The sequence below is a fragment of the Ranitomeya variabilis genome, chromosome 5 (genome assembly GCF_051348905.1).
Source record: "Ranitomeya variabilis isolate aRanVar5 chromosome 5, aRanVar5.hap1, whole genome shotgun sequence".
NCBI lineage: Eukaryota > Metazoa > Chordata > Amphibia > Anura > Dendrobatidae > Ranitomeya > Ranitomeya variabilis.
This window is the reverse complement of record NC_135236.1, coordinates 37,512,634-37,524,515: the sequence shown is the minus strand read 5'-3', so window position 1 is coordinate 37,524,515 and position 11,882 is coordinate 37,512,634.

Here is an 11,882-nt window from a genome sequence, read left to right as displayed (position 1 = left end):
AAATATTATTTTTGCATTGTTTGTTTCTGAGAGCTATAACTTTTATATTTTTCTTTTGATGGAGCTGTGCGGTGGCTTGTTTTTAGCAGAACCAATTACATTTTCAGCAGTACCATTTTTATTTACAGCCGTAGTTTTGCTTTTTATAGCACTTTTTGTTCGGCAGTATGATAAAGCATTGTATTTTGCCCCATTTTATTTTATGGTGTTCACTGATGGGGTTAACTAGTGGGATAGTTTTATATAGCAGGTCGTTTCAGACGCGGTGATACCAAATATGTGAAATATGTGTACTTTTATTGTTTTTTTATTTGCATAAATAAATGTATTTATTGCAAAAAAATATTTTTCTTTATGTAGAAATTTAAAAAATATATATTTTTACACATTCTAATTTTTTTTTAACTTTTTTACATTGTGCCTTCCTGGAACATCATTATATAATGTCAGATCGCTGATCTGACACTCCACACTGCTGAGTATCAGATCAGCGATCTGACAAGCAGGGAAGGAGGCATGCCAGCACCTGCACTCAGCAGGTGCTCACAAGCCATCTCCCTGCAGGACCTGGTAGGATTCCGTGGCCATTTTGGTGCTGGGGCTCTCCATAGAGACCATCAGGCCAATGTGATCATATTGCGATGTCCTGATGGAAGCGCGCAAGGAGCCCCCCTCCCTGTGCGATGCTTCTCTATGTCACTGTCACTACTGACAGCAGCATCAGAGGGGTTAATTGCCCGCGATTGGTGCTAGCACCGATCGTTGGCATTGCTAAGGGGTATAAGCTGTCACATGCAGCTGACACCCACACCCGATCACCGTGGCATTCGGCGTGAGGCCGCGCGATCGATGCTCCATACTAGTACTGGTGTTGGTGTTTGCGGGAACACAATTCCCGCAGAGCAGTATCAGTATGACACATCTCGGGAAGGGGTTAATCTTCATCCTCGTTCCTTCGTAAATGAGGAGCAAAGAGTTGGAATTGTGATCTTTCTGCTGCAAGGAGATCCTCAATCCTTGGATTTCTCTTTGCCTCAGGATTCAGTTTGTCTCCAGTCTGTGGAGGGATTTTTGGGGGCTCTAGCTCTTATCCATGATGACCCTGGCCGAGTGGAGACGTATAGCGCCAATTTCTGCAGATGAGCAACTAATACAAAATGGAATGACCCGGCTCTCAGAATCCATTTTCTTCATGGCCTTACCGAAAGTTTGAAAGATGCTTTGGCAGTGTATGAAACCCCTGATCCCTTGGAGGCTGCTATGTCATTGGCTATATGTGTTGATAGATGACTTCAGGATAGGTGGGATAGACCACCTTCTCCAGAGCCTCCTTTTCAGGGTATTGCCCCTTTGCCAGGGGTGCGGTCTGGTGGTGAACCAGCTCTGGGGAGGGTGGAGGAACCCATGCAGTTAGGGGGTGGCTCCCCATCCTATATTTCCATGGAGATTCGCAAAAAGAAGGGAGTGTGCTTTTTTTGTGGAAAAAAGGGACATTTTATTGGGGCCTGTCCTTTGATGCCTAAGCAAAAGGAGACTCGTTTACCATTGGTATTCTGAAGTTGAATAAGCAATGGGGGCATTTATCTTCAACCTGCAGTTTCTGGTTTGTCCTGACAGCAAAGGTGGTGCTGGAGAGCAAAACAGAGGAGATTTCTGTGTTGACAGTGGAGTTGATGGACTTGAGTGAGGATAGTGTTTTTTGTGAGTTGAATTGAAGCTTTTATTGGTACTATTTTTGAGTACGTAACACTGTGGATCACTTTTAAGACTAAGTTCACATTTATCCTTTGCTCTATGCATTAATTAAAACTAATATACCTAGTCTTAATTACTTCCAAAAAAATAATTAAAATATAACTAACTTTTGAGACATAAACATAAGAGGAACAGTTGGTTATAGCTTAGAATAGAGAGCATAAAATTTTCCTCTACCAAAGCTTTGCATTGTGAGTTATTTATCTGTCACAGTTCCAAACAGTATCCTTTCTCCTTGCGGAGAGTGACATGTTAAGCATGTCGAGATGAGGAGACTTAAAGCTGCAATGCTCCACTGGGAAATATGCAAATTGTCTCTTCAGAGAGGAAGAAGACTAGAACTTTAGTGCCACCTATTGGAAGTAGCAATCCTAGCAGTCAATGTCGACCCTTTAACGAGCCTTGTCACATGACTTAGGATAAGAGCCAAACCAGATCTCAATTTGCAGACACTGTGTTTCGGGGTACTGCCCCTCGTCAGTGCAAAGTGGAGATCTGGTTTGGCTGGGTGAGAGGCATCAGGCATTTGGAGAGCCCCTGACATGCCTAAACAGTAGAAACCCCCCACAGTTGACATCATTTTGGAAAGTAGACCCCTAAAGAACTTATCTAGATGTGTGGTGAGCACTTTGACCAACCAAGTGCTTCACAGAAGTTTGATACAGGAAAGAAATATATCTTGGTACCGTGTTAGCCAGTAGATAGAAAAATATTTAGAATTGAGAGTCCTCAGTGGTTGATACCTTTTAATGGCTAACTTAAAAAATAGTAACAAATTGCAAGCTTTCGAGACTACATACGTCTCTTCATCAGGCAAAGACAAAAACAAATTCTGAAGAATCACATATTTATGCACAACATAGTATAGAAAAAAAAAAAAAAAAGGAGAGGGGAAAAAAGCATGGATAAGCTAGGTGACATGAAGCAGAATTACCATGGGTCATAAACAGTTACGTCCATAAATATTGGGCCAATTCTTAGATAGGGATTGTTTTATTGTCCTGTGATTAGTGTCTGGTTCTGTTGTGATGACCCCACATGGTCTGATGGGCAAGTTCATTAGTTGATGTAAAAAGACATAAATCCGTGTGACACATTCATTCCTGCATTTAGAGTGTCAAAGGTCGTCATCAGTTTATATTCCCAGACTCTCCTGTCTTTCTGCGATTTGAAGTTACCCTTTAATACAAGTAATTTCATGTCCATAATGTTATGATTTGGGAGACAGAAATGTATTGCCACAGGTATATCCATTCTTTTTTCTCTTATTGTATGGCGATGAGAGTTCATCCTTGTTCTACTAGAGGCACCCGGTTATTTTCTTCTTGAGTTTTTGTAATGTAGCAGGTGATTCCTTGATATTCTGGTGGCTCTTGTAATCTGGTTCGCCTCAGAAAGACCTTTTTGAATCAGGGCTACCATCCAAGAACAATTGAAAACCAGATTACAAGAGCCACCAGAATATCAAGGAATCACCTGCTACATTACAAAACTCAAGAAGAAAATAACCGGGTGCCTCTAGTAGTTACCTACAATCCAAATCTGGAGGCGCTAAGGGGAGCTGCACGGAAATTACAACCTTTACTGCAAAAAGATGCCCGACTACAAGCAATTTTTCCAGACCCCCCACTGTGTTTTAGGCAGCCCCCAAATCTAAGAAGCATCATTGTCAAGAGCACCCTGTCCTCTCCAACAGCTGCAGGTACCTTTCCTTGCAACCAGAAAAAATGTAAATCCTGTCCATTTATAATGACCACGGACAAGATAAAGATCCCCAACTCACATCAGGACTACAAGATCCCAGGTACTTTCAGCTGCGTCACTTCTAATGTGGTGTACCTAATCATTTGTACTAAATGTCCAACTGGGGGTCTGTATGTAGGGGAGACAGGGCGGAAACTGAGAACAAGGATGAACTCTCATCGCCATACAATAAGAGAAAAAAGAATGGATATACCTGTGGCAATACATTTCTGTCTCCCAAATCATAGCATTATGGACATGAAATTACTTGTATTAAAGGGTAACTTCAAATCGCAGAAAGACAGGAAAGTCTGGGAATATAAACTGATGACGACCTTTGACAATCTAAATGCAGGAATGAATGTGTCACACGGATTTATGTCTTTTTACATCAAATAATGAACTTGCCCATCAGACCATGTGGGGTCATCACAACAGAACCAGACCCTAATCACAGGACAATAAAACAAACCTTATCTAAGAATTGGCCCAATATTTATGGACGTAACTGTTTATGACCCATGGTAATTCTGCTTCATGTCACCTAGCTTATCCATGTTTTTTTCCCCTCTGCCATTTTTTTTTTCTATACTATGTTGTGCATAAATATGTGATTCTTCAGAATTTGTTTTAGTCTTTGCCTGATGAAGAGACGTATGTAGTCTTGAAAGCTTGCAATTTGTTACCATCTTTTCAGTTAGCCATTAAAAGGTGTCAACCACTGAGGACTCTCAATTCTAAATATTTTTCACAGAAGTTTATAATGTAGAGCTGTAAAAATAAAAAAATCATATTTTTTCACAAAAATGATCTTTTCGCCCCCGATTATTTCCTTTCCCAAGGGTAAAAGAAGAAATTGGACCCAAAAGTTGTGCAATTTGTCGTGAGTATGCTGATACCCCATATGTGGGGGTAAACTACTGTTTGGGTGCATGGTAGAGCTCAGAAGGGAAGGAGAGCTGTTTGACTTTTCAATGCAAAATTGACTGAAATTGAGATAGGAAGCCATGTCGCATTTGGAGAGCCCCTGATGTGCCTCAACAGTGGAAACCCACCACAAGTGACACCATTTTGGAAAGTAGGCCCCATAAGGAACTTATCTAGATGTGTTGTGAGAACTTTGAACCCCCATCTGTTTCACTACAGTTTGTAATGCAGAGCCGTGAAAATAAAAATCTTTTTTTTTCCATAAAATTTTTTTAGCCCCCCAGTTTTGTATTTTCCCAAGAGTAACAGGAGAAATTGGACCCCAAAAGTTGTTGTCCAATTTGTCTTGAGTACTCTGATACCCCATATGTTGGGGTAAACCCCTGTTTGGGCGTACAGGAGAGCTCGGAAGGGAAGGATCACTGTTTTACCTTTTTAACGCAGAATTGGCTGGAATTGAGATCAGACGCCATGTCGCATTTGGAGAGCCCCTGATGTACCTAAACAGTGGAAACCTAACAATTCTAACTCCAACCCTAACCCCAACACACCCCTAACCTTAATCCCAACCCTAACCTTAAACCTAACCACACCCCTAACCCGAACACGCCCCTAATCTTAATCCCAACCCTAACCACATCCCTAACCCCAACATACCCCTAACCCCAACACACCCCTAACCCTAATCTCAACCCTAACCACACCCCTAACTCCAACACACCCCTAACCCTATACCCAACCATAACCCTATCCACATCCATTACCTTGACACACCCCTAACCCTAATCCCAACCCTAATCCCAACTGTAAATGTTATCCAAACCCTAACTTTAGCCCCATCCCTAACCCTAATTTTAGCTCCAATCCTAAAGCTAACTTTAGCCCCAACCCTAAACCTGACTTTAGCCCTAACCCTAACTGTAGCCCTAACCCTAACTTTAGCCCTAACCCTAACCCTAATGGAAAAATAGAAGTAAATTTTTTTACTTTATTATTTTTCCCTAACTAAGGTGGTGATACAGGGGAGTTGATTTACTATTTTAGCGGGTTTTTATGTTTGGCAGCTGTCACACTAAAAAATTATTGCAAAAATTTGTTTTTGTGTTACCACATTTTGAGAGCTATAATATTTCCATATTTTGGTCCACAGAGTCATATGAGGTCTTGTTTTTTGCGGGACGAGTTGACGTTTTTATTGGTCCCATTTTCGGGCATGTGACATTTTTTGATCGCTTTTTATTCCGATTTTTGTTAGGCAGAATGAACAAAAACAAGCAATTCATGAATTTCTTTTGGGGGGGCGTTTATACCGTTCCGCATTTGGTAAAATTGATAAAGCAGTTTTACTCTTCGAGTCAGTACAATTACAGCGATACCTCATTTATGTAATTTTTTTATGTTTTGTCGCTTTTATACAATAAAAACTGGAAGAGAAAAGATAATTATTTTTGCATCAGTTTATTCTGAGGGCTATAACTTTTTTATTTTTTCACTGATGATCAGGGCCGGACTGGCCATCTGGCAATTCTGGCAAATGCCAGAAGGGCCTGTCTGGTTGTGGCCTGCCTTGTCTGCTACATTGGTAACAGAAGACACCCATACTGTTAAGAGTTGTGACCCAGCACAAAGTCTCTGACTCCGTCACTTACCCCACCAGGCCACCGGTATTATTAGAAATATTGGTCTTGTAGGAAATCTTGCTTTCCTCCATCCAGGGTAATATATCTCTTCTGGTGATTGGGACGGGGACGGAATGGGCCTGTGTGATTTCAAATGCCAGGGCTGAATTTCAGCCCCAGTCCATACCTGCTGATGATGCTGTATGGTGGCTCAGTTTTTGCGGGACAAGATGACGTTTTCAGCGGTGCCATGATTATTTACATTCGTCTTTTTGATCGCGTGTTATTCCACTTTTTGTTTGGTGGCATGATGATAAAGCATTGTTTTTTGCCTTATTTTTTTTCTTTACGGTGTTCACTGAAGGGATTAACTAGTGGGACAGTTTTATAGGTTGGGTCATTACGGAAGCGGCGATACTAAATATGTGTACTTTTATTGTTTTTTATATTTACATAAAGAAATGTATTTATTGGAACAATATTTTTTTTCTTTATTTAGGTTTTTTTTTTTACACATTAATATTTTTTTTTTACTTTTTTACTTTATCCCAGGGTGGGACATCATTGTATAATATCAGATCGCTGATCTGACACTTTGCAAAGCACAGTGTCAGATCAGCGATCTGACAGGCAGTGGAGGAGGCTTGCCGGTGCCTGCTCTTAGCAGGCGTTTGCAAGCCACCTCCCTGCAGGACCCAGAAGGACCCCACAGCCATTTTGGATCTGGGGCCTGCAGGGAGGAGGACGGAGGAGACACTCGGAACAACGTGATCACATTGTGTCATTCTGAGGGTCTCAGGGAAGCATGCAGGGAGCCCCCTCCCTGTGCGATGCTTCCCTATGCCACCGGAACACTGCGATCATGTTTGATCGCAGTGTTCTGGGGGATAAAGTGCTAGGAGCGGTCCGTGACCACTCCTGGCTCATAGTGCCAGATGTCAGCTGTAATAATCAGCTGACACCCGGCCCCGTGAGTGCGGCTGATCACCTAGGATGTACTATCCCTTCCCTGGGAATTAAGTCCCAGGTCACCTCAACGGGATATTACATCAGATGGCAGAAAGGGGTTAAAGGGTCGACATTGACTGCTAGGATTGCTACTTCCAATAGGTGGCACTAACGTTGCAAACACACATGGCTGGCTAGCTCCGTTGGTTAGAGTGAGGAGCTAATAACACCAAGGTTGTGCGTTTGATCCCCATCTGGGCCAGTATGTTTTATTCACAATATTTCCTTTACCTGAGTTTAAGTCCTTATTCAGACAGCTGGTAATGTAGGCATATTTTTATATCCATGTAACATATATTTTGACCTGATTCTGAGCCTAATTTGTCTCAATAGGAACATCATAGAACCCTGCTATATTATGAAAGTGCATTTAAGCTAGACAATTTTATATGTTAAATGACTGCCAATCAGCAAATATTGATCGATGATCGTTTAATAGTCAGTTTACACAAGCCGCCTGAGCTTCATGTGCTCTGGCTTACCTGTAATTGACTGGGCAGTGCACATAGACTGCCATTGTTTTTAGCAGCACTGCTGAGAATGATAATCTTTCATGCAAATTAAAAGATCATTTTACCTGATGAATGATCATTTTGCTTGCTCATCAGGTGATCATCAGCCAGTCTAGTCTTAGGGTACCGTTACACTAAACGATTTACCAACGATCACGACCAGCAATATGACCTGGCCGTGATCGTTGGTAAGTCGTTGTGTGGTCGCTGGGGAGCTGTCACACAGACAGCTCTCCAGCGACCAACGATGCCGAAGTCCCCGGGTAACCAGGGTAAACATCGGGTTACTAAGCGCAGGGCCGCGCTTAGTAACCCGATGTTTACCCTGGTTACCATCGTAAATGTAAACAAAAAAAACACTACATACTTACATTCCGGTGTCCGTCAGGTCCCTCGCTGTCTGCTTCCCGCACTGACTGTGAGTGCCGGCCGTAAAGTAAAAGCAGAGCACAGCGGTGATGTCACCGCTGTGCCCTGCTTTCCGGCCGGCACTCACAGTCATTGCGGGAAGCAGACGGCGAGGGACCTGACGGACACCGGAATGTGAGTATGTAGTGTTTTTTTTGTTTACATTTACGATGGTAACCAGGGTAAACATCGGGTTACTAAGCGCGGCCCTGCGCTTAGTAACCCAATGTTTACCCTGGTTACAAGCGAACGCATTGCTGGATCGGTGTCACACACACCGATCCAGCGATGACAGCGGGAGATCCAGCGACGAAATAAAGTTCCAAACGATCTGCTATGACGTACGATTCTCAGCAGGGTCCCTGATCGCTGCTGCGTGTCAGACACAGCGATATCGTATGGATATCGCTGGAACGTCATGGATCGTACCGTCGTAGCGACCAAAGTGCCACTGTGAGACGGTACCCTTAAAGGGAACCCTGTCAGCAGGATTGTGTACAGTAACCTACAGACAGTGTCAGGTCAGCGCCGTTATACTGATTACAATGACACCTGGTGATGAAATCCGTTCTGTGGTTGTTGTGTAATCTTTATTTCCAGGTTTGTGTTAATGAAATTCTTGTGCTCTGGGGCGGGGCTGGTGTATGTGGTGCTCTGATTATATATTCATGATGCAGACTGCTGACAGGTCACTGATCCCTCGCTGACCTGCCCCCTAGTTTGCATAATAATTACCTAACATACTGAATAAAAAAGAAAAAAACGCTTCTGCAGGCAATTACCGGTTGTGGCCCCTGCATTGGAGCATAATCGCATGTTTACTGTGCACTTAATGACTTTTGCTTATTTAATTGAGTGAGAAAAAAAAAGTTAATTTGACAATGGGGCCTGGGGCACCTGCGCAGTAACAGCCATTGGTGTGTATAGAGATCCGATAGCTGCTTTTGTGTGCAGGCGCCATCTTGGAGAAGGAAATATTTTTTTCTTATCCAGTAGAATGGCGCTGCTGGCGCCTGCACAATAGCAGCTATCGGATCTCTATACACACCAATGGCTGTTACTGCACAGGTGCCCCAGGCCCCATGTTCAAATTGACTTTTTTCTCACATGTGTGGTCAGGTAGTCGTGGCTGAGTGGTTAAGGTGATAGACTAGAAATCCATTGGGGTCTCCCCGCGCAGGTTCAAGTCCTGCCGACTACGATTTTGAAAAGCTTCTTTTAAATCAACTCAAAATTTTACACGTTATACAATATCATTGAAAATGTTTTAAAAAAGTCGCATTTAAATTTTTCAGCATCTAAGTCTAGCCTATAAGATGTACATAGGAAATAAGTGTCAAATAGCTGAAGTTCTAGAATACAACATGCCTCCCTGAAAAGAATTAATGAGGGTCTTGGGTTATGTCCCTAGGGTGGATAATAGTACAATTACCCTGAGAACGTCAACCTTAGGCTAAGTACACACACAAAAAAACAAAGGTATGAGCTGGGATATAAATTGGTATGCATGCAGCGTGTAAGTGCATGTTCACACTGGCCACTGAACAGAAAAAAACAATGACAGAAACCTAGTGATTGAATACCCTGCAGAAAATAAACAGCATAGTTCCCCCATAGGAACCTGTCACCCCCAAAATCGAAGTTGAGCTAAGCCCACCAGCATCAGGGGCTTATCTACAGCATTCTGTAATACTGTGGATAAGCCCCCGATGTATCCTGAAAGATGAGAAAAAGAGGTTAGATTATACTCACCCAGCGGTGGGCGTCGCGGCCCGGTCCAGGGCCTCCCAACTTCTTACGATGCCCTCAACAGGACAAAGTACATCTGCGCCAGAGCCGCAGCATGAAGACCAGAAGAGGATGTCATCGTAAGAAGATGGGAGGCCCCGGACCGGACCGGGACTGCCCCTGGGTGAGTATACTCTAACCTCTTTTTCTCATCTTTCAGGATACATCGGGGGCTTATCTACAGTATTAAGGCCCCGGCACACATAGCGATTTACCAACGATCACGACCAGCGATACGACCTGGCCGTGATCGTTGGTAAGTCGCTGTGTGGTCGCTGGGGAGCTGTCACACAGACAGCTCTCTCCAGCGACCAACGATCAGGGGAACGACTTCGGCATCGTTGAAACTGTCTTCAACGATGCCGAAGTCCCCCTGCAGCACCCGGGTAACCAGGGTAAACATCGGGTTACTAAGTGCAGGGCCGCGCTTAGTAACCCGATGTTTACCCTGGTTACCAAAAAAACCAAACAGTACATACTCACAATCTGATGTCCGTCAGGTCCCTTGCCGTCTGCTTCCTGCTCTGACTGAGTGCCGCCGTACAGTGAGAGCACAGCACAGCAGTGACGTCACCGCTGCGCTCTGCTCTCACTGTACGGCCGGATCTCAGTCAGAGCAGGAAGCGGACGGCAAGGGAGCTGACGGACACCGAAAGGCGAGTATGTACTGTTTGTTTTTTTTGGTAACCAGGGTAAACATCGGGTTACTAAGCGCGGCCCTGCGCTTAGTAACCCGATGTTTACCCTGGTTACCAGTGAAGACATCGCTGGATCGGTGTCACACACACCGATTCAGCGATGTCAGCGGGACCTCAACGACCAAAAAAAGGTCCAGGCCATTCCGACACGACCAGCGATCTCGCAGCAGGGGCCTGGTCTCTGGTACGTGTCACACATAGCGAGATCGCTACGGAGGTCGCTGTTGCGTCACAAAACTTGTGACTCAGCAGCGATCTCGCTAGCGATCTCGCTATGTGAGACGGGGCCTTTAATGGCAAGTGTGTTACTCCTGTAAATAGTGTACGGAAACCTAGCTCAGCAGGTTCCCCAGTATAAAGGTTAGAGCGGTGAACTTTAAATACTTTAATCTGAGTTTGAATCTTGGTGGAGCTTTATTCAATTTCTCTTTTTAAGCCCTGAAAGTAAAGTTGTAAGCATCCCTGCCTGTCACACAGGAGACCAGGGTTCAAATCCCTGGCATGGAGGAAACCTTTCATTTTCAAGTATGATGAATGCAATATAGTAAAAAAAAGGAAAAAAAATCCCAGCTGATATCACGTGTGCCCTTTTATTCTAGCAATTTCAGAATGGTATGTACTTTTATACACCTCAAAGTTTTGCTGTAAAGATCTGGTTAACCATTTATCATACATTTCCAATTTATATTACTGATAATATGATAATATCTAAATGACTTCATATACTTTCCTTTGAAGATCCTTGAAAAGCTACATAGAGTGTCAAATTGATTTATCTTTGATTTTCAAATGTTATGGAAGTGGTAAAGGTTTTATCCAACAATGCAATTAATTTAGTTTTAGGCATGAATTAATACTACAGAAGTAAATGGAGGCATACTCAATCATTTAGTCACACAACCGCTGTATCTAAGGGTATGTGTCCACGTTCAGGATTGCATCAGGATTTGGTAAGGATTTTTCATCAGTATTTGTAAGCCAAAACCAGGAGTGGGTGATAAATGCAAAAGTGGAGCATATGTTTCTATTACTTTCCCTCTAATTGTTCCACTCCTGGATTTGGCTTACAAATACTGATGGAAAATCCTGACCAAATCCTGATGCAATCCTGTACGTGGACACATACTCTAATGGGTTACAGGGGTCTTGTAACTTCTGAGTAAAATGAACATCGCTTCAGAAGCCACTGGAAATCTTCGGAGTGGTCTGTGCTGGATTCACAGGGTGCTGAAAGGCAAGTTTGGCTTAAGGTACCGTCACATTAAGCGACGCTGCAGCGATAGCGACAGCGATGCCGATCGCTGCAGCGTCGCTGTTTGGTCGCTGGAGAGCTGTCACACAGACCGCTCTCCAGCGACCAACGATGCCGAGGTCCCCGGGTAACCGGGGTAAGCATCGGGTTGCTAAGCGCAGGGCCGCGCTTA